The sequence below is a fragment of the Rhinolophus ferrumequinum genome, chromosome 14, assembly GCF_004115265.2.
Source record: "Rhinolophus ferrumequinum isolate MPI-CBG mRhiFer1 chromosome 14, mRhiFer1_v1.p, whole genome shotgun sequence".
Classification (NCBI taxonomy): domain Eukaryota; kingdom Metazoa; phylum Chordata; class Mammalia; order Chiroptera; family Rhinolophidae; genus Rhinolophus; species Rhinolophus ferrumequinum.
This window is the reverse complement of record NC_046297.1, coordinates 45,040,282-45,065,846: the sequence shown is the minus strand read 5'-3', so window position 1 is coordinate 45,065,846 and position 25,565 is coordinate 45,040,282. Positions and strand designations below refer to the sequence as shown.

General features: G+C 33.7%; 1 protein-coding gene across 43 annotated transcripts in view; it reads right to left on the bottom strand.

The window, feature by feature from the left end:
* The window catches only part of RIMS2 (regulating synaptic membrane exocytosis 2), a 605,364-nt gene that overhangs the window by 364,568 nt on the left and 215,231 nt on the right, over window positions 1-25,565 (bottom strand). The window lies entirely within an intron of this gene.

Below are 25,565 nucleotides of genomic sequence, written 5' to 3'. Positions count from 1 at the left end.
ATGAATATATGCTGTCGTCAGGAGTTTCAGCACATCTGGCTACCAGCAGTAAAATTTAAGAAGTAATAAAAATGAGGACAAGGTATCGTCTCAATGTTACTTCTGGATAAGAGGAAGAGAAATTATACATTTCCTAACCCTTTTCTCTTTCCCTGAAAAATAAATAACTCCAGCTACAGAGTATATAGGTCTCTTCAGTATTCAAAGTACTGCATAGGACCAGAACACTCTAAAAATAAGTGGTATATTCTTATTTTGATATCCTGAAGCAATAAAAATATGATAGATAAAAGAGCTTTTATTGCCTGCATTTATAATGCCATACTTCTAAAGAAGCATTTTGAAAACATGTACTTCATTGTCTTAATTTCTTATTCAATTTTAAAAGTCTGCATTTGTTTATTTTTTAAGAAAAATGAATGATGTTTAATCTGGTTCCTTTTAAAAGTCCATATATGGACTACATGATTATTGATGTAATTTTAGAGAAGAAAATATCCTATCTATTAAAATTCACTTAAACAGCACACATAAATATGAACTTTTCCACAAATCAAAAAACACAACTAAGGCCAGACAGACTTTATCTATCAACTATTATTAATTTATTTCAATAATAGTGGTTACAGCACTTTTCAGAAAAGGGTATTTCCTGAAGACTCCAATAGTCTTAGAGTATCCCAGATCATCATCCATTCTCAATGAATAGTTCTGGTTTAGATAAAATCTTAGGTTTTTCTATATCCAGATACATCCATCTGAGTACCAAAAGATGCTCTAAAAGTAGTGCAAACCAAATTTTAAAAACCAACTCACTTACAGAAATGATTAATATATTTATTGATCTTTAATTGCTCCTAAACCATTACATTTCTTTAACAGATACATCCCTTTTAGCCCTTTTTTACCTCAACTTTTAGCCCTAACCCCTGCTATCTCCTTCCATACACATACCACTACTGATAAAGAGGCACTGAAATAAATATACTAAGAATTTTTTTTAAAAAACTGGCGAATTCTTTTTTAACGTGAATAAACATGTCACAAGAGAACAACACAAAAACATGCAATATAAATTTTTAAATGACAAAATAAATATCCATAATACAAACTTTGAAACAACTAATTTATTTATTTTATGAACTATGTTGAATTACGGGTTTGTCCTTAACTAAGAGTACCCCTATTTTGCTTATTTAATTTCAGGTTTTTATAGGTGCACACTAATCCTTCTATGAAATATATATACACACATATATGTACACATACGTAATAATCATAAGGTACATTTTGGTTTATAAAGTACTTCTAAATTTATTTTTTTAATATCCAGAAAACATTGTTAGTCAGTGGTAATGTTGCTACTGTTTTATAGATGAAAAGGAACTGAGGCTTTAAGGGATCAAAGATCACACAGCATGTAAAAGATACAGTATTTGAGTGAAGGTCTTTGCTTTGGACTCCATTTCACATGCTCCTTCCCTATCATTCTATCTTCTCTATATGTGCACACATGAGCATGTGCACGCACACACACACAGAAATGCACACATATATTTGTGAACAGATCAGTCTCTATAGACGAATAGAAAAACTACTTGCCAGTGACCAATCAACGATATTTCAGTTAGAGCAAACATCTCAAAATTTTTTACTCACAAGTAACTTTAAATGGGTTTCTTCCATTTAACTCAAACAGAAGCAACCTGATGTGCTTCAAATTTTTAAGCCTCTGATCATAAGTTGATTTTTCACATCTATGAAAGATAAATTTCTGTAAGTGGAGACATATACATTTTTAAATTTCTTAATTTCAAAGCTCATATTACCTGTGATGAAAAAATATATGTATGTATTTCCCCCTTGTGGGCAGATTCCATTTTTATAAATAACCAAAAGCCTTTCTGAAGCAAGTCTATTAAATAAGAAGGTGATTTTACAGCAAAACATTCTTTGTTGCTAAAAAGAAGTTTCTTTTGTGTTTTAAAATAGGATCTGAAGGTCTGGTCATGAGAATACTTTCAAAAATGGTCTAAGCAATGGGAACATCACTGGAATGAGCATTGAAAAGACTTTGTTGAAAGAGTAAACAATATAGCAACTGCCTTTTTCTCAGACCCTTAGTTTCCAGGTCTCACTATACAACACACACAACTGGTCAGCTTTCTCTTAGTTTCCTCAATATCGCCCAAATGATTTATTCCATTTTCCCACCCCATTACCACCTTTCACCTGTTCCTCCTCATCCTTAAGGGCTCAAATATCACTTTCTTGAGAAGACTTTCTCTGACTTAGATTAGGTCCCCCTTATACACTCTCATTGTACCCTCTACTTGCTCTTTATAGCATCTAATAAAAGTATAACTACATATTTACTTGAAAAAAAAGGTTAACGTGTTTCACCCTCAGTTACGTGAGGTTAAGACTCATATATGTTTTATTCATCTAGAACAGTGCAGAGTAAGTGCTCAAGAAATATTTGTTGACTGGATGGGTGCTTAAATTTTATTGAAAAGTTAATTATTTTTAGTCACATCCCATAAGTAGGATAGGAAACCACTCAAGACTTAATTTGGTTCTTAGTTTCTGTGTTTGTTTTAACCTACCACATCATGTTAGAAGGTTCATAAATACAAGAGCGACTGATATTAACAATCAAAAACATTGTGCTTTGTGTGGACTTTTTAATTTATGAATATTACAAAAAGGTTTATAGCTAATATCTGCTTTTATACTGCAGGCTCACAAGTAACATAAATGCTGGAGGCTCCATGAGGATGAAAGAACATGCACATAGAGACAAATGGCCTGGATTGAAATACTGACTCAAACTCTAACTGGCCATAACAGCTCAGGATGTTCACTTTACATATCTGAGCTATGGTTCCTTCAAATGCAAAATAAGCTACATCACTTACCTCATAGGGTTATTATTGCATTAAAATATGTAATGTATATAAATGCATTTTATAAACTCTAAAGTACATAATGTTTGGAAATAACCTTACTATGAACTATCTAAGGAATCAAATTATTAGGACCAGAATTCTAACAATTATTATCAGATATATTTTATTTGTCATATTTAATCATGCAACAAATACTTATAGAATTTCTTTGTGCAAGGCTCTAATCTCTCTCAGAACGTAAGGTCTCGAAATAAAGTCCGCTTAGTATTTACATTGAGTCCAGCAAAGAGGCATCAATTCTCACAAATGGTGTAGACGATGGCAATTGGTTTCTCTATGGTTGTTCTAATAGCAGCTTTAGTCCCTCACTGGAAATGGCAATACTAACAAGAATTCTCACAGAAGAAGATGTGCTATGAAATTTTTAGCAGCAAAAGCAAGTTCATTAAAGAAGATATCTAAAAAACTAATCAACACTTGAAAAAGTTCAATCTGAAAGTAATCAGAAGAGTGCAATTAGAAATCATAACGTATTTTTGCTTATTAAATTGGCAAAGTATTGACCAGAGACCAGAGGGTCAGAGAATGGGCACTCTCATAGAACATTTTGTAAAATATTCAGTAATACATGGGAAAACTTTTTAAAATGTTCAAAATCTGGGTGGCTGCAGGCAGTTGGAGCACTGTGCTGCTAAAGCTGAGGTCGCTGGTTCGGTTCCCAAATGGGCCAGTGAGCTGCGCCCTCTACAGCTAAGATTGTGAACAACGGCTCGACGTGGAGCTGAGAGGCCGGCAGATGGCAAGAGCTGCCCTGAGCTGCCGTGAGCGACTGGCCAACAGCTGGCCACCGACTGCCTCAGCCCCGGGGGAGCGCAAGGCTCATAATACCAGCATGGGCCAGGGAGCTGGGTCCTCCACAACTAGACTGAGATCAAAGGCTTGAATCGAAGTTGGGGAGGAAAGGGGAAGGGGGAAAAAATCAAAATAAATTTAAAAAATTAAAAATGCTAAAAATCGAAGGAAATACTAGAAGAATAAACACCAAAATGTTAGTATGGATTATCTCTGGGTGAGAACATCACAGATTCTTTTTTCCATTATATTTTTTGATATAGTAACTAAAAGAAAGGCCTAAAGTTTAATCTACCTAGAGTGGAGAACTCTACAATTACAACAAAATCATTAACCATAACATATTAAGTATGATGTTGGCCCATGAACTTTGCTTAGCAACGCTCAAGTGAATCAAATACTAAATTATCAGTTTTCATGTGCTTACTATATCCCTTAGCAATGGTATGCTCTTCTTTATCAATAAGTTCCTAAAATTCTGTAATAATTTAAATTGTTTAATTAGTACTATGAAACATCCAAATGAAATGAGAAGACAGAACTTAGCACTAACATCTTTACATCATCCTCAAAAATATTTGAAGTGTATGCGCTTAAATTAAAATTATGTAAGAGTTTTGGTTGATAAACACCTAGTGGCTATAAGTTAAAGAAATTTGACACAAACTCAAAAATTAAATGAAAAAATAACAATTGGGAAATTATGCTCTTCTAAATTTGTAACTACACAAGCCTCTTACTTGTAAGGCACAATCACTCATTGCATATTTAAATTTTATAGTTAAAGACATCTGGGTTATTTTGAATTTTTAAGAGTATCAAATATTTCTATTAAAATGCTCCATACATGCAAACATTTATACATAGCTAATCAATTACTGAAGCTATATCATATAACATGTATAATCAATAACAAAAATCCCTGAAATGCTAAAAAAATTTTCCTTTTATTAAATTATACATCTGTGGTTCTATCTATATAATGGAAGTAACTGCACTATCTCTCCTATTACATTATTCTTGTTTCATTGACTATCTGAAGCATCTGACTGATATATTAGGTTGGTGCAAAAGTAACTGCAGTTTAACAGGTTAAAAATAATTGCAAAGACCGCAATTACTTTTGCTCCAACCTAATAATTCTAAGGGTTTAGAAGTAAGATGTCCCTACAACAAGGGTTTTTTTTCATATGTTTTACAAATGAAAGTCTTGCATTATATGTTTCCCTGAGGCAAGACCATAGACTCATTCACCTCAGGAATACCAAATAAAGGCAGATGATGAAGTTTCTAACAAAGGAGGGAAAGGGGGCATTCAATAAAGGGAAATTGGCCTGTCCTTCATCTTCGGGTGAACCATAACGTGTATCCAAGTATGGAAGAAAGAAAAAAGAGCCCAGATCTAAATAAGCACACTATAAATCTAAAGATTTCAAATAAAAATCACAAGAGTTTAGTTTAAAATGCTTATGCTAGTTTTCATAAGAAGTTTTTAAAAATGTGTTGATGCTCAGTTGTTTTCTGATGTACAGAAAACTCTGTAGTATTTCCCTGGGCTGGAAATCTGTATCTATCTGTCCCTAGTTTCGACCATTGCTGCTGAACACACTCCTTACAGTTTCTACCATCTAATTCAGAAAGGAAAGTGGGAAGCATAGTGAAAGCCTCTACAAATGTATGAAGCCCCTCCATCATTATCATCTCTCTGAGTCCTCTTCCTAGGCCAGAAATGTGAGGACTAATTCTACATTTACTGGTGCTTTGGCTCAGTTTGCATTAGTATGAGATGTATTACAAGGTTCAAAGTCCAGTGCCAGAGCTGCTCTCACCAGAGCAGTTCCCACACCTACAAGCTGGCAGCAGCAGGAATATCTTTCCCACTGGATGCAAGAGTTAGGCTACTGAGTACCAATCCTAGATTTAAGCTCCCAAATGAAAATCTCCAGAGTGATTATCTGCTCTGACACCTAAAGATTACACCTATTAGAGGAAAGAGAACCAAGATCTCTGAAAACACAGTTTGGTAAGTCCCTCCAGTCTTAGGACTGTTAGTTCTGAATATATATTCCCTTGGTAACTATCAAGAGAACCACTGGAAGTAACACTACAATTTTGGGGAGCTATACAAATCCCACTCCATCTCTGATAGGTATGTTCACCAGGAACCACAGTATAAGGAATGTTTATAGCTTTGGGACTCGAAGCACTCACACTGAAGCTTGCGAACTGCCTTCACAAGGCACCTCTGCTACCTAACAAAGTGTGCCTGGCTTTTTCAGGAAAGAAATACTGACTGTACATTTTTACCCTAAGGACATCAGAAATAATAATCACTGGCACAACTATAAATATGTTTCAGCAAAATATGGTAAAAATGAAATACTATGCAATAATACTGGCCACCAGGAGTTCCCACCCATAATTCCTTTCTTTCATGCAATTTCTTTATACTTGTTACATCGTGAAAAAATGGGGGAGTCAAGACACCACAAATACACCAAAATATTATCTCACAACATGTGGATGTAGGGAAATCAATTACATAGCTAATGCAGTAGTCAAAGCAAGATAGTTGGCTTGGATTAAGGTAATCACAGTAAGATGGAGACAAAGGAACATTAAAAAGACGGTTGTTGATTCAACAGGACATGAGTGATTTGTCACAGGGGTGGGAGGTGGAGTATGAAGGTCAAGACAGGAGTCAAAAAATGACTCTCACATTTCTCTCTTAAGTAACCACGCAGATAGACTGAAATTTGCTGAGACAGAGAATACTAAAGGATAAGCACACTGAGGGAGAAGGAGGGAAAGATGATGAGTTGTAGAATTTAAGGAGCATGAAAGATAGTGAAAAAGACAGACAAGTAAGCAATTGAATATGTCATTCTGGAGTTCAGAAAAGGGTTCTCAGCTAAAAATATGTATTCAGGAAGCGTCAGCATTTAGTAATGATTTCAATTAAGCGAGTAGATGAAATCACCCAGAGAGAAAATTCAAAATGAGAAAAAAAAAAAAAAGAGGTGCAAGACAAAGCACCAGGGAACTAAGTTGCACATTAAGCCATCAGGTAAAGAAGAAGCCAGTCAAGGAGAGCGAAGAGGAGCATCCACATACATAAGTAGGAGGGAAATGAGGAGAGTGTAATAGTCTAGAAGCCAATAAAAGACAGTGTTTAAAAAGAGTGGTATGAGTAACACTGTTACAAATACTGTCATCTGGAATTTGCAAAAATGCTGCTTGTGACCCTGGGCTTCAAAACAATTCTCTTGAAAATAGCTCTTTTAGTGTGAAATTACTCATTCCATAGTACCCATGAAAATGGACTGGGAGCAGCTATCTTCTAAGCTTCCTTCATCAACCCCCTTTCCTCCCTTGGTGAAAGGTAAGCAAAGAAAAGTTTTAGTCTTGGATCAGCCACAGCAGGAGACCTTATGCAAATAAACTCATGCAAATCTACATGTATTTTGATCCAATCCTACCAACTTAAAAAATACAATTAGACATGCCTGACTCTTAAAAACGGACAGATCAAAATTAATCAGAGAACCCAGCTACTTATGAGTGGAGGTGATTAAGCACCAAATTTGAAAGTAGAAAAAAATATATAATGTAAATAAGACTTAGTCTATCAATTTTCCATCTAGCTTACCCCTTTTTCTTATAAGCTCCTTCCTAAAATATCTAGTTTATTTCTTATTGAATCTATTTTAGAAGCCTCTTAGTTCTAATGATACTTGTAATGACAAATGAATAATATTTATTCTATGCATGAATTAAGTCACCAGTGATTTTATTGCTATATTATTTCCAATCTTAAAAGAACCTCCCTTGATTCCATATTCCCTTCTAGGTACTGCCCTATTTTTATGCACCTTTTCACAACAAAATTTCTTGAAGTTGTTTAAAGTTGCTATGTCTACTTCCTCAATTTCATGGCTCCTAAACCATTTTTATTGTTTGTTCCTGAGACATATTCTCCTAAATTTCTTTTTGCTCAATGGCAATTTTTTTTCTCAGTGCATTTTGCTAGCTCTCACTCCTCTATTAGATCTCTAAATGTTGGGAGTGTCCAAGACTCTGTTTTAGCTATGTTATTGACCTCTTCTATTCTTTAATCTTATGGTCTCCCTAGGTAATTTACATTCCATAGCATTAAATATCTTCTATGTGTTATACCTGTGCTCTTATCATCCACTAGAACTCCAAACTCATATAACTGTCTGTCAACTTGACATTCCCAAATGGAAGTTAAAAGGTCATAGCGCGATCAAACAGAATTCCTGATTTTCACATCCAAACCAGTTCCTCCTATGTTTTTCCTATCTTGCAAAAATAACATGATTTTTCTAGGAGGTATCTTGATGTTTCTTTCTTTAACACTCCACCACACGTACCCAATCTATCCGTAGTAGTTTTCATCAACTCCACCTTCTAAATGAAGCACAAATTCATCAACATTTCCATCTTGCTACTACAATTCTAACTCAAGCTAGCAACATCTCTTTCCTAGATTACTTCAATAGCTTCCTAACTTCTCTCAGCATCAATTCCTGTTCCCTACAAACCGTTCTACACACAACAGAATAACCGTACAAAAATATTAATATCATGTTCCTTCCATGTTTAAACCCTACAATGGTATCCTATCCCACTTAAAATAGAATATAAACTCTTATTTTACAGAAAGGAAGAGAGATGAACTTTTATGTCCAAGTGATTGGTGACAAAGTTAGAATGAACATCCACATCTGCTTACTCACAGGCCAGCTCTCCTTACATAGTACTACCATGTCTTTGACATTCGGCAACTTCTTATGAATGCTCTCATTTAAAATGTAAACCAATTTTACAGTTTATAAGTGTCCCAGAATGTAAGAGAAAGGATGATGTGAAAATACAAATAAGAAGACCAACATTACCGAAGGGTAAGGAGGGAGAAGGGTAGTAGAAGACGGTAAACGGGGCCAAATATAAGGTGATGAAGGAGAACTGACTCTGGGTGGTATATACACAATGTATAGATGAGGTATTACAGAATTGTACACTTGAAACCTATGTAATTTTACTGACCATTGTCACCCCAATAAATTTTAATTAAAAAAAAAGGAGAAGACCAATGTGGAACTTGGACATAAACATAAATCCCAAATCCCACAATTTTTGAGAGAAAAAAAATCACAAATATGGCCTAAAGCACTGGAACAAAATATATGTAAGCAAAAAGGGGAATACTGAAATGAGAAAGATCAAATGTTTATAAACCTCCCCACTAAGGTGACTCTAATTCTTATTAAGCACAGTCAACCAGAAGAAATGGGCTTCTTACCGCTTTCTAGACAGGGATTTTAAATCAAACCTCCAAACTTTTAAGCATGTCAAATAATTTATATACTCATAAGTGAATTTCAGATATATATAACAGAATTTAAAAAGTTATTTTACATCACAGTAATATTGAGTCCATATATTCTGTAGTCTTACAGTCTTAGTTGTATGAAAAATATAAACTTTTTCTGAGAGATGTAGCTAAAATTTGACAATCTTACTCTATCGACACAAATCAACTCTCATACACAGAAAAGGAAGACTAAAACAGTTAAAAAATTAAATAGATAAAAAAACTCAAGAATTTGAAAATATTATTGAGAAAAAATAAGTTGAAAACTAACATCTAAGAACTAGACAAACAAAAAAAATGCTTGGGTGGAACTGTAATGAAAAAAAGAAGAACTGAAAAGAAAACAATGGGGGGGGGAGCATCAGTAGAGAGAGGGAGGTCACCCTTAAGTTTAATTTTCCAGCTCAAGCACTGTGTAATTATGTAAGCACAGTGAGAACTGTTCCACTAATAACCTTCAAACCAACCTTGAAAGACCTTCTTTCCAAACAAAATGCTCCAAATCATACCTCAAAACACCTAACTGTGTCAAATAATACACACAGGTATATATCACAGAAATAAAAATAGTTGATTATAGGTAACAACAATTTTTATTCTCTACACAATTTTTGCTGCATTATTCGTTTGAAAAAACTATAGAGAAGCCATAGATTACTGAAAAAGAAATCCACATGATGCTATATCAATGTTTCTAATAACAAAGTGTATCCCAAATCTTAGGACAAAAGCAATTTGTTATATATTGAGCTATCTTGAGATACATGACACTAATTCATTCTTCAGAGTTTCTAGTGATAAAAGATAACACACAAAATTGAAACAAAACCAGTTAAGAGAAATACGCACTAGTACCATTGCTAAGTAATGCATATATACACACACACACACATAAAAATGAATATAAATAATTAAAAATAAAATGAGACAATTTCTTACAAATAAAAAAATACATTTTAAAACCTCTTCCTGAGTTTTAAGCCAAATCTCTCAATGGCTACAAGCACCTTTGCAGGTGAAGGCTACAGTCAAAAGATGCCAAGATCATTTCAAGAAAAACTTTGTCCTAATCGACTGACTACATATTAATTAAACATACCCTTATCTATTCCTCCTAGAAACTAAAGTCAGCAAAGATCTTCTACATTAGCTTACGATAAGGAGCAGAGGGAATAAACCACATAGAAAAACTCAAGAACAAAACCAGAAACCAAGTGAAAAATAAGCACAGAAGTTGAGAATTCCGTGTAAATTAGGTTACTTTATAATCCTGTCTCTATACAATTAAATACGCTATTGGTGATGAGTAGGGGACTACTACAGATCTCTTAGTCAAGCCATTTTTAAAAGTATAGTCTAATGACCTCAGGGGGTGCGCAGCCTCTTTCAGAGGATCTGCAAGGTTAAATCTGTATTCTTAATAATACTAAATGCTATTTGCCTTTTGAACGCTCATCTTCTCATGGGTGTACAGTGGAGTTTTCCAGAGGCTACATTATGTATCATATCTCCAGATAGTGAATACAGGAGATAACAGAATCCAGCTGTCTTTCACTAAATCAGACATTAAAGGGATTTGCAAAAATGTAACATAATGCCAATTTTCTCACTAAACTTTCCTTTTCTTTTTGAAATACTCTGTATTAGTTTCCTATTCCTACAGAACAAGTCACCACAATCTTAGTGGTTTAAAAAATATATATTAATTATCTTCCAGTTTCTATAGGTCAGGAGTGTAAACATGGTTTAAAGGGTGTAATGAAGGTGTTGGCCAGGCCACATTTCTTTCTAGAGCTCCGGGTCTTTTCCCGAGCGCATGTGATTGTTGGCAAAAGTCAATTCTTTCTGGCTTTAAGACTGAGGTCCGTTTTCTTGCTGGCTGTCAGCCAGGGGATGCTCTCAGCTCCTAGGGACTCTCCCACAGATTTCTGCAATGTGGTCCTCTCACATCTCTTTCACAACATGGTAGCTTACTTATTCAAAATCAGCAGAAGAATCTCTTGCTTCAGACTAAGATTTAGTCTCACGTAATGTAATGTAATCACAGAAGTGACTTTCCTATCATCTTTGCCATACTCTCTACTAATTAGAACGAAGTCACAGGTTCTATACATACTTGAGGTCAGAGTAAAATTCATTGCAGGTCAACTTAGAATTCTATCTAATTCTAAGATAACCAACTCCTTATGGTTAGTTAAAATGTAGTGGATTTATTGTTATTTTTAAAGTAATTAATAAAGATATATTTTATGGTTTCTGTTTTTACTTCTAACATAGTAAATATTAATAAATACTATCCATATAAACATTAGCTCTATGAGGTCCTCAATCATTTTTAAGAGTGCAAAGAGTTCAAGACCAAACTGTTTGAAAACCATTGCTCTAATCTAAGCTGCCTTTCATATTTTCTGCCTCTTATATTTAACACATAATAGATACAAAAATTTACTTTCTGCATGTAGTGTGCCTATTTTAAAACAAATAAGCAGTAGTCATGCTCCCAACATAAAATAAAATTTTAAATTGAGCAAATTATTCACGTTCTTCACTTTTCTGTATCATTTATCTTAAAATTTTGAACTATGATCATTTATGTTTATAAATGTTTAAATATTTCCCCACCAAATCCCACACTTTTACAATTTCAGGGAACTGCAGGAGCTGTGTTCTTGAGTAGATAAAAATAGGTAGGTTCTATGCAGAGCTAGAACAGGGATTGTTTATAGTAACACGCAGGAAGGCACAGAATATGAGCACAGATGCCTCAGTGTAAATGAGTTAAAGGAATTTGAAGGCTCCCCCATGATGCTGACTACTATTATTCACGTTATAGTGGACTGATAAATTTCGATGCCTGAATTCTTAACAATTAAAGATAGCAAATAAGAAAACGTATCTTTATCTTTATTTACAGCTTTGACTCCAACTCCGTATTTTTTAACTCTAGTCAAATATGCTAAACCTTGTATAAACCTTGAAAAGACTTTTCTTGCTCCTTAAGCTTCAGTACTCAAAACAAATCTAGAGGCTGGCTCCTTAGTCTCACCTTTCTTCCCCTTTGAGCTTCCAAAGGATACTTCCCAATTGTTTCATCCCAAGCCTGTCCTATCACATCAGCGTAAGAAATGAAAATATGTAGTGAAAAAAATGGAAGTAGGCATTTACCTCAAACCAGGTATACATGTCACTAAAAGATCTAAAAAGCAGTTTTACACTCACCCACCCTAACCCTTGCCCACTCCAGCATGACAGTCCAGTTTTGTAGCCCTTATCTATTACATCCTTGACCAATATCAGAACTGCTTCACTTGGTGTATATCCGGAAAGCCAGAAGATAAAGTGAGAGGTGGTTGAGATATCCTGAAAGTCAGTCTATAACATTAATATTGCCATAAAATCCAAACTAGACGCAATATATTCCCATAGTTCACTGTGCAGACAGACTCACATATACACTTCTACTGCCAATAAATCTGTACAAAAAAACTGAGGAAAGGGATTATATGAGCATATATGCTAGTATCAGTTAATAACTTGTTACAATTTATTAAATTTTATGTTTTCACTCTACAGATGACTTGAGTTATCCAAAATACACATTACTGATGGAATGAATTAAAAGTCTCAAAAATGGTGATTTGGGTGTTAATCGATAATTTTATCAGCAAAAGCTTAAAAAGAAGTGCTGCTGATTAACAAAATCACCACCATTGGCCAGAAAATTACCCACAGCTTAACGTCTTCCTAGCTTTCCTTTCCTTCTAATTTTACTACTAAAGCATTTTCCTTGATATAATTATCAATACCAAAACAAAACTATATTTTACAAATTAATATATGGCACTCAAAAAAAGCTTGTTAAAAATTAATTTATAGACACTTTCAAGAAATGGTAAGTAATAAGTAGAGTCTCAGTTAATCAAATGTCAATGATTAGGATAATATTGGCTTATAATATTTGAAGTATGGCTAAAAAGCAACAAAATTAGATCCTCGAACAATGTCATAGTTTCCTTCAACTCTGTTTCAGTCAACATCGTTTTATTATAATGTTGATGGATACCGTAAGAACTTAACTCTTGTTTATATCAATCAGCCTATGGTAAAACTGGTTTCATTATATGTTGCTTCCCTAATGTTGCAGAACCTACTGACAACATTAAGGGAGGTCTTATTGTACTTCAAAAGTGATCAATATATTAAAGTCATACTCTTAAGGAAGTAACAACTTCCTTAGACTTTGAATAAGGATAAACCAAGTGAACAGTAGAGTAAAAGGCAAAACTTCTATTTGGCAAAGGAAAATAACTATGATTTAATGTCACTGCAGGAAAGGAAAAAGTCCCCAAATCCAGCTAAAGACATAGAGGAATGGTCACTGAAATTATCCCCAAAATACTGGCAGATATAAAGGTGAGTTGAAATTGGAATACAATATAGTTCTAAGACATAGATCATGTATGGAACATGGAAAAGGTTAAGTTGGAAAGAATTATTCTATGAAAATGTCTTATTCTGTCTCTAGCATTTTATAAGGAAGAAGACACAATGATTTTCAAATAATTAGTGAGACATCCCCAATAAATACAGCTGCCATGGCTTATAAAACTAAACTGTAAAAACGTCCTATGCTCAAGAATAAATAAGTTAACCTGAATAGCTCTATATCTATTGAAGAAATTGAATTCATAGTTATAAAAACATAGGCACATGAAAACTCCTGGCTTCTGGCATCAGAGGCAAATTATATCAAACATTTAGAGAAAAAAAATAATAATAGTTCCACACAAGCTCTTGTAGAAAATTGAAGATAGAAGATCACTGCCTAACTCATCTTATGAGGTGAGCATTCCCCAGATGTCAAAACTAATAATGCTACAAGGAAAGTAAACTATACAGCAATATCCTTCATGAACATAAATTTAAATTTTCTCTAACAAAACATTAGTAAATCAAATCTAGCAATATATAAATAGAATATCATCATGACCCAAAGGTATATCTAAAAATGCAAGGTTGGTACATTTAAAAACAATCAGTATAATTTATTATATAAACAGACTAAAGAAAAATCATATTGTTATCTCAATACAGGCAGAAAAAAAGCAACTGACAAAATTCCACAGACAAAAGATGATAAAAAATTCTCAGCAAACTAGTAATAGAAGAGAATACCCTCAATTCTCATGTGTTTTTCATATACATACAACTAACATCATATTTTATTGTAAAAGACTCAAAGCATTCATCTTAAGACTGAGGAAAAGGCAAAGATGGCACTGGCATCACATCTATTTAACACTGTACTGGAGGCACTAGCCAGTAAAATAGTACAAGAAATGAAAATAAACAGCTTACAAATTGAAAAGTAGGAAATAAAGCTGTCTTTTCTACAGGTGAGATAATCATCTGTTAAAAAATCTCAATGAATGCTAAAAAAAAAATAGTGTGATAGTATCATAGGATAAATAGACCAATATGACAGAATACAAAACTCACAGCTGGCCCCCTTTATATATAAAGGAACATCTTATAAACACAGGTGCCAACAAAAACCAGTGGTGCACAAATGGACTGTTTAATAGCTACTGCTGGGTACACTGGCTCACTATGTGGGGGAAAAAAAACTTGAATTCATACTTTGCATATCCACACGTGAACTCCAGGGTGATTAAAGACATATACAAGAAAGGAATACTAAAAACTAATAGTAGAAAGTGTAGAAGAGTATTCCTAGGATCTTCGAGTGAGGTCTCTTAATCATGACTAAAAGATTACACACTATAAAGTAAAATAAAATAATGAATTTTACTACATCAAAATAAGGATGTCTGTTCAACAAAGACACTGTACGAAAAAAATATATATGGGGACTAATTTTTTTCAAATGGGCCAATGATATAAATAAAAATTCAGTAATGGCAACCCAAATAGCTAACAAATATATGAATGTAACCAGAAATTGCAAATTAAAAAAAAAAAAAACCCTTAATATCCGCCAGACAGGCAAAAAGCAAAAGTCTGAATAATATTAAACATTAGTAATGATTTCGGGAATCCCAAACTCTTAAGCACTGCAGGTAGGAATGGACAGAGCCATTCTTGAGAACAGAATTAGTGAAATAAAGTATACATATCCTATGTCACATTAATTCCACATCTAGACATACAGCCTACAGAGAAAGTCTTGCAAAGGTCCTTAAGGAGATATGTTACAAGAATGTCCACTGATTCACTATTTATATTAATGAGGAGTTTCCACATGGCCTAGACTATCCAACACTAATGGACTGTCAAATAAAATATGGTAGATACACAGTCGGGAATATGTATTGGTTTTCTATTGCTGCCACAACAAATTACCATAAATTTAATGGTTTAAAACAACATCAGTTTATTGCCTTACAGTTCTGTAGGTCAGAAGTCAGATAGAAGCTTCGATGGACTAAAATCAAGGTAACGACTGAATTCCTTTTTGGAAACTCTATGGGAGAATCCATTTCTTTGCTCATTCAAGTTGTCAGCACCATTCAATTCCTTGTGGTTTTAGAACCAAGTCACCATTTCTTGCTGGCTGTAATCTGAGGTTGGTTCCCAGCTTCTACAGTCTGCTGAATTAACTTGTGGAACCCCTCCTCCATCTTCAAACTCAACAATGGCCAGCCGAGTTTGTCTTGTGCTTTGAATCTCTTCTCCTCCTTCTTCCACCTCATCTCTGAACCAGTCAGGAAAGGTTCTCCACATGTAAGGACTCGAATGATTAAACTGAACTCACCTAGATAATCCAGGATAATCTTCACATCTCGAGGTCCATAACCTTAATCGCATATACCAAGGCCCTTTTGCTGTGTAGGGTAACATATTCAGAGATTCCAGGGATCAAAAGTGGACATCTTTGAAGACCATTATTCTGTTACCACAGAGTATAATGCAGCAATCTGGAGCAATGAACTAATATTCCTACATAAACAAATCTTTTAAAATGTAAAATCTAAAATACCACATCATTTATATAAATTAAAACACATACGAGGTCTGACAATTAAGTTCACAAACTTGTTGCAACGATGTTGGTAACTTAATTTGCCATTAGAGCGATTATTCATTATGAATTTGTACCAACTGGACAAACAGTTAACCAAGTTTACTATTTGGAAGTGCTGAAAAGGCTGCGTGAAAAGTTAGATGACCTGAAATTTTCGCCAACAATTCATGGCTCTTACATCACGGCAATGCACCAGCTCACACAGCACTGTCTGCGAGGGAGTTTTTAGCCAGTAAACAAATGACTATATTGACACACCCTCCCTACTCACCTGATCTGCCCGGATGACTTCTTTCTTTACCTGAAGATAAAGGAAATATTGAAAGGAAGACATTTCAATGACATTCAGACACAAGGGTAATATGACGACAGGTCTGATGGCCATTCCAGAAAAAGAGTTCCAAAATTGCTTTGAAGGGTGGACTAGGCGCTGGCGCTGGTGCATAGCTTCCCAAGGGGAGTACTTAGAAGGTGACTGTAGTGATATTCAGCAATGAGGTATGTAGTATTTTTCCTAGGATGAGTTCACGAACTTAATTGTTAGACCTCGTACATACACAATGCAGGATTTTTTGTTATTCAAAGATACATATTTAAGTGTAAGAAAATCACAATAGAGTAGTACTATATAGATTACTGAAGGGCCATAAACTGATAAATACGATTAACACAGCTTGCTACATCTGAGACTCAAAATAAAATAATGAGTGGCAGAAGAGACACTGATGATCTAGAAATATCTACACTACACAATTTGCTTTGTTACTATTTTTATATCATGCTGTATCTTCTTCTGTCTTTAAAATTACTTTATTAAAATTCTGTTGAAGTTTTAACAAATTCACACAAAACTTGCCCAAACTGCCTTATTTGGTTCCATATATTTCTAAGTTATATATTGTTATATTTGTTTTTATCAGTTTCAAATATTTCTGTTTATATAACTACATCACAAATCCTGACTTATGTACTGGATTATAAATTCTTATGGCACAGAGTATCTTCTGCTGTCTTTCTATTTCTCCATATATCCTAGTGTTATAAATAAAACACATACTCAGTAAATATTGTAGGCTAAGTACCTGAAGTAATATTTGCTGCAATGTAGTTCCATAAGGAACTTTCCATAAGTCTAAAAAGTACTGTACAGTATTTTCATTAGCTATCACATAGAAATCCTCTAAGAAGAATAAGAAGATCATGTAATTTATTGTCCAGGCCACAACACTTTTGAGAGTGAAATGGGTTCTCTTAGTAATTATGCTGGGACAACAGGTAAACGCCAGGGCTGGACCTGACAAACTGGGATATAGGTCATCCTAGACAAAAAATAGATTGAAGAACATGGAAAACAGCAAGATACTAAATCAAAGTCTTTAAATTGAAGCTAAAATATGGTAAGTCAAAGCAAACGGGCATAAGAATTTCTTTTAAAATACGTTAAAGGATTTAAAATGCCCCATCATCATTGCAGGTGTCTAAGAAACAACAGAGATCAACCTAGAGATCAACCTTACCTTTAACAACCAGTAGTGTAGTTCTTTTATACATATTTCTACAAAGACATTATGAAAAAAATTAGTCTAAGAGGCAGAGAAAAATACAATACTGGGTTCTGTAAGTAAACTCAATTTTTGTAAACACAGGACAATTGTAACAGGTAAAAGATATGGAAAAGAACTGGTTATCTACTTGTCATTTCAGTAATTCCATTTATTTGAATTCATTCCAATTCAATTACTTTTTGATGCATGCCTATTATTTCTAGAATCTAAAGTAGGCATATATGGACACACAATGTAAATGACAGTACGCCCTAAAGCTGCTCAAAATTTAGTAAGAAGGAAAAAAAACAATGGCAACAGTGTACTGAAAGGCAGATGGTGGTTAAGTGCTAAAATTATAAATGTAAATAAAGGAATTATACATATATATAGATATAGATATAGATATAGGTATACCCTTTATAAGCAAAATATATGATTCTTGCTGGAGAAAAATCATAGAAGACTTTATTAGGGTCACTTGACCTGGACTTCGAAGAAAAAGTAACAGATAGGAAGATGCACCAATGCACACCCTCACTGAAGGATTTTGACACTTGCTATTTCTCTGCCTGGAGTGTTCTTCCCCCAGACATCCACATGATTAGTTCTTCACCTCCCTCAAGTCTTAACTCAGTGTTAAGGCCTTCCCTAACCTCTTATCAAATATTGTAAACCATCTCCCTTGAAAATTGCTTTTCCTTCTCCCCTGTATTATTTTCCTCCACAGCACTTGTTGCCAGGGCCTGGGAGGTACCAGCTACAGGTAATCACTCACATCTAAGTGAATGGCGCCCCCGCTGGAGTTCTGCAGAAATGCTCAACTGGACTCATTTTATGATATAGGAAAGATTAAAAATATAATGCAGCATCATTTTTCACCAGATTGGTAAAGATCAAATTTATTGTTTTAATACTGTGTTCACTAAAGACTTAAGAAACAGGAAACAATAATTATTGATAGAAGTAAACATTGGTACATCCTCTACAGTAAGCAATTAAGCAAATGCACATGCTTCAAGTTGTATTGCTATCCAATATACCACTTAGATTTTATTCCTTTGTCTTCCCCAACGAAAAAGCAATCGCCTTGAGGGATATTTTTCTTGTATTTTTTTCACTGCTATACCATCAGCACCTAGAAATATTTCTGGCACACAATCAATATTCAATAAATATTTGTTGAAGTAGTATAAGTATAGCAAGAACAGAATTCTCGATAAGAGGAATAACATAAGCAAACACTTAAAATTTTAAGAATGAAAGATGTTTTTTAATTCATTAGTTATCTGCTGTGGCTAGATTGTAGGCCGTGTGGAAGAAAGAAAAAAGTGGTAAGAGATGAGGTTAGAAAGAACAGATAACAGTGAGCCTCAAAAAGCAGAAGGATAGGATTTTCAGTCAGAAATATGTTTCAATTAAAACTCTTCCTGTAATTTTGGAATATTGAGAATTATTTCAGTTTACAAAAGGGTATCTTAAACCTCACCTTACAACATCATTATGGAAATTTAAATTTAATAATGCCTTACGTTTTTTTCTCACAGAACCTAAAATATAATAGGTACACTAGGCTCTGTAGTTAACTATCAATAAATGTTAGTTTCCCTTAGAAAACTAAGGATTTAAGCTTTAAGTACAAAATGGGAAGGCATCGAAAGTGATCAAATGAATAACCTCTTCATATCTGTTCTTAAAAATCATAATTCTGGAAACAAAGTAGAATAGGAAGAAAAGCAAATAAACTGAGAAGCAGGAAGCCAGAAAGAAAGCAAGACACAGTTAATGCCTAAACAGGGCGATGAGAATATCCATGTTGGAAAGGAAAAGTGGAATACAAATTAAAAGATGGAATTAACCAAAAGCTTAAGTAAATATTCATTGAATATGAAAATCAAAAGGAAGTGGATTAGAAAATAATACCTAAGTATCTTAATTTGGGCAGCAGGATAATTGATGGCACACTCAGCAGGGCTAGGGAATAACAAAGAAACTGGTACTTGGAAGAAAACAGACACTTAGATTCAGAACACCTTGATTTTGAGATATTTATGGAACAAAAGGTTGGATTGTACAGCCTTCATTTGTAAATACAAGTCGGGTCCATGGAAATCTCAGAACTAGAGGTAAAGATTTGAGAATAAATACCATATTTGAATATGAAAAGCCATGTCACATGAGAAGTTCTGTTTTTCACAATCTCAAGTGCCAACTTAATCAACATATTGGTCTGTAACCATCTCTGCAACTAATTCAAATGGAACAATCAGAATTAAATCGTTTTGCTTTTAGGGTGCACCTTCGCCATCTGGTGGCAAAAATGATGAATACACAGGTTTATATCTAATCATTTCAAAAGTTGAAATGATTCCCTTGTCATTCAACTTACCGATGCCATCTCCAGCAACATATTACATGGAAAGGATCTTCCATTCTTGCTTTCTATCATAATTGCTATTTCTCTTCTCACTTTTTACTCTGGCCACTAATACATTCAAACTATATAACTGGAAGAAGCATTACTGATAAAAAAACATAATCTTCCCATTCTCCAGGACTCTCCCACTTCTTCAAAACTTACTTATTGCATAATCCAATATATACCACAATGTATATTGTGGTTAAATAACTATGAAATTATATGTATTACTAAGGCTGATGTTAGCAAGTTTCTTGCTGTCAACAACTACCGTATTTTGCCATGTATAATGCACACCCATGTTTTTGGCCCAAACTTTCAGGGGAAAAAATCTTGTTGTATTTTTTTAAATTCAAATCTTTATTTGTTTGCATTTAGGTACTTGTTTTCTGTATTATAAAGGAATTTTAGCATTTACTTTGTAACATATTATGGCACAAGAAATTTTATGTAACAAATAATTACAGAACACAAGAACAAACAGAAGGTACAAGGAATTTTAAGTACCTGTAACAAATTTACAATATTTACACATCATAAAAGGCCAAGAACTCTTCATCATTGCAAGTTCATGGTAAGTTCAACAAAACCGATTATTGTATTCCAGGGTATTATTTTGCATATGGATATCGTTATTGATTTCTATAGTTACACTTTTAACTCATAAGCATAAATAAAAGAATTTGAAACATTTATATAGACACAGAATTAGTACTACCCATGTATAATGCGCATCCTTATTTTTCCCTCACAAATTTAGGCAATAAAAGTGCACATTATACAAGGCAAAATACGGTAATAGTTTGGATTGCTTAAGTACTGGAAATGAGTTTTTTGAAACTAGATATATGCTTGGAACAACAGAACAGTACATAACATCTATAAATATACCTTCACAAATGATAATTCAATGTGATTAAAATGGGATCTCAAATCAGTAGCCAGAAAAAATTGATCACTCAGTAAATACAGTGGGGCAAGGGGTAATCATGTGTAAAAAACTAAGTTTGGATCAGCACCTCACACTATATCCTAATAAATTTCAGATAAATCATTGTTTCACAATGTAAAAGTAAAATCATAACAGTATTAGAAGAAATTATAGGAATATTTTTTAACCTTAGTGAGGAAAGGGCCACACAAAGAGAATTAGCTAGACATTTCTCCATTGAAGATACAAAAATGGCCAACATACACAAAAAAGAGCATTAACATCATTAATCATTAGAGAAATTTAAATCAAAATCACAATGAGATAAAACTTAACATTCACTAGGATAACTATAATCAAAAATACAATTGAAAAATATATGTCCACACAAAACCTTGCATAAAGGCATTATTTATAATAGACAAAAAATGTGAACAGCTCACAGGTCCATCAACTGATGAATGGATTTAAAAAAATGTGGTATATCCATACAATATTATTCAGCCATAAATATGAATAAATTACTGATTCATGCTACAACATGGATGAACTTTGAAAACATGCTAAGTGAAAGAAACCAGACACAAAAGGCCACATATTGTATGATTCCATTTTTATGAAATGTCTAGAATAGACAAATCTATAGAGATATAAAGTAGATTAGTGTTATCAGGGAGCTGAGGGCAGGGGAGAATGGGAAGTAACTATTAATGGGTACAGAATTTCTTTTTGGGGTGATGGAAATATTCTGGAATTAAACGGAGGTGAGTACACAAATTCATAAATATACTAAAACCCAGTGAATCGTGTACTTTAAAAGGGTGAATTTTTTGGCAAGTGTATTAGATCTCCGTTAAAAAACAATGGAGAGTCATAAAAGAAAAACTATTCCACCACAATAAAAAGACATTTTTATGTTTATACATTGCAAAAAAAAAAAAACTCAACAATATAAACAAAGTCAAAAAATAAACTGGGAAAAATCATTTGCAGTCTGAGGTAAGACCCCTACAATTCACACCACCTGACATATACAGTTCATGTTATCCCCTCTGCCCATGAGTGTGGACTGGACCTGGGAATATGATGGTATATAACTCCCCTGGTTAGGTTACATGACAAAAGAGAGGTGATTTTGTGGATATGATGAAAGTCCCTACTCAGCTGACTGTAAGTTAATCAAAAGAGAAATTGTCGTAGATGGGCCTGATTGCACAGGTTAGCCCTATAAAAGAGAGTTTATAGAGATCAGAGACAGAAGTCAGAGATTCAAACCAGCACATACATTCCTTTGTTGGTTTTGAAGGAAAAAAAACTATCGTGGCCTGTAGGAGCTGAGGGCCTCAGTCATGCAACTGAAAAGCACTGAATTTTGCCAACCATCAGTGAGCTTGGAAAAAGACCCAGAGCATCAGATGATATCTCAGCCCCAGCCAACACCTTGATGTCAGCCTAGTGATATTGAGCCAAGGATCCAATTAACCTGTAGCCTGATTTTAACCCATGGAAAAAATGAGATAATAAATTTATGTTGTTTTAAACCATTAGGTTTGTGTTAATTGTCACAAAGCAATAGAAAGCTAATACACAATCCATATTTTCCATAATATAAATGGAGATGCTAAATACCCATTTAGATAAAGACTAACAACTCAATAGAAAAATGGGCAAGATATATGAACAGAGAGTTCAAAAAGATAAAATATAAATGTTCTTAAACATATGCAAAAGTACTCAACTTGACACATTTATGATATGAGAAAGAGATTAAAAGTATAATGTAGTATTATTTTTCACCAATCAGACTGGTAAAGATCAAAAGTTCTATAACATGTTGGCTAAAGTTATAAAACAGAAACCCTAATCATTGTTGATAGAAATATAAATTGGTACATCCTCTATAGTAAGCAATTTGCTAATGCCTACCGAAAAGTAAAACTGCACACATTCTTTGACTGAGTGATTCCACCTCTGGGAATTTTGGCTTATCTTGTAGATTTACTCTTATACAAAATTATAATTATATACATGTATTTGTATATATACATATACAAAATTATAAGTATATACATATGTGTACACATATATGAAATTATTTATTACAACATTTGTAATAGCAAAAAATTTTTGGCAATGACCTAAGTGTGAATCATTAGGGACTAAATAATTTTGACACATCCATTAAAAATAATGAAGCACATTTGTTATGTGCTGGTAAAAACAAAAATATCTCCAACATGTTATTAAATGAAAAAAGAAAAATAGAAAACTATATATATATATATATATATATATATATATATATGCTGTCATTTTAAAGGAATAAATATACTATATGCCTATATAAGTGTGTGTGTGTACACACGAATACACGCATGTGTGCGAATTCTGACAATTAAGTTCGCGAACTCATCCTAGGAAAGGTGCTACATACCTCATTGCTGAATATCACTATGGTCACCTTCAAACTACTCCCCTTGGGAAACTATGCACTGACGCCAGCACCTAGTCCACCCTTCAAAGCAATTTTGGAACTCTTTTTCTGGTATGGCCATCAGACCTGTCATCGTATTACCCTTGATGTCCTGAATGTCATCAAAATATCTTCCTTTCAATATTTCCTTTATCTTCAGGTAAAGAAAGAAGTCATTGGGGGCCAGATCAGATGAGTAGGGAGGGTGTTGCAATACAGTCATTTGTATTACTGTATTACTGTATTATTGTATTTGTATTACTGTATTTGTATTACTGTATTATTGTAATACTGGCTATAAACTCCCTCACAGACAGTGCTGTGAGCTGGTGCATTGTCGTGATGCAAGAGCCATGAATTGTTGGTGTAAAGTTCAGGTCGTCTAACTTTTCCACGCAGCCTTTTCAGCACTTCCAAATAGTAAACTTGGTTAACTCTTTGTCCAGTTGGTACAAATTCATAATGAATAATCCTTCTGATAGTAAAAGTTAGCAACATTGTTGCAACAAGTTTGCGAACTTATTTATAAGATCTCATTGTCCTATATTTGCAGAGAATATCTATAAAAAAATACATAGAAGCACAAATAGTAACAGTAGTTGCAGAATAAAAAGAAACTGAGTGGCTAAGGTCTGGAGTAGGTATATAGAATGGGAGCGATAATACACAAAAGAAAAATACTCCTTAAAGCACAAGAAAATCCTTCATCATGAGCTCAGAGGTCTAAAATTGACTCCAAAAACAAGAGTTCAAAAAATGATGCAAATTTTAAAATTGGGATAATTATAGAACAGAATCTTAAACCATATGTTATATCAGCATAGTGATTTTTCAAGTAGCTATCAAAGCCATCTCTATATGTATAATACTATTAATAAGTCATTTTGAACAAAATAACTTCAAACACACTGATAGAGAAAAAATTTAATCAAATTTTACTAAAGTATGTACTTTTCATGTTATTTCATTTTTTAACTTCTAACCTATGAAGATGGGTTAATAACTTTTTAAAAATATCAAAGTTGTGGTAAGCTTTAATATCAGAAAAGAAAGGATACTTCAGAGTTATCATATGCTATGAATGAGTTCAAAGGTTGTTACTCATGCCTCTGCACTCAGTTTAAGAAGCATGAAACAAAGTACTATTTTTAGCCAGTGTGATTTATTTATGGTCCACTGGCAAGCTCAATCTTGACATTTAGTGTCAGACCAAAATGCATACAGCCCATCTTAAAACTCTTTTATATATATGCCATCATATAGTCAAATGGTGAGATATTTTAAGAGTCTTCAAATGTCAAATTTATACTCATGTTCTATCTCTACTTTAAGATAACCAGTTCAAGTATGTGTTACTGGACCTTAACGGTATTTTCATAGCAAAGTTCTGTTTCTTGACTACTGAATCTCTCTATATAGCTTTTATTTATATTAACTTATATGAATTCCCAAGATAATACAATACATATGCCAATAATGTACTGATTTTCAACATGAAGGCTACTACAAAATTCCTTTCATTCATTTATTCAACAAATTTCTATGGTCATTTTCCCCACCTTTTAGATACCTGAATAGTGGAAACGATTTTGGCGAGACATGTTCTTGGAGAGACACAATAGAACTAAGAAACAGAGATAAGATACTGAGACAGAGTTCATAGTTTTTGAGTCCATAACTCCCATTGTTCCTAAGGTCTATCCTCATTCTTTTCCTGGAGGCCTGTCAGACATGCCAATATCCTTATAATTCATCCCCTTTTTTCCTGAAGATATTCTATTATTCCATTCATTCAGTATTCAACAACTATTCGCTGAGCACCACTATGTATCAATTACTGTGCAAAGTGCTAGGAATACATTGATGAAGATACACCTGATTCTTGCATCATGAAATTTGACTCCTCCCTTACTTTTGTAGAGAAATTTTTCAACGTCTGATAATTGATAAGCACTGCTTTTAAAATAGTTTTTAAAATGTCAGCACTTACTGAT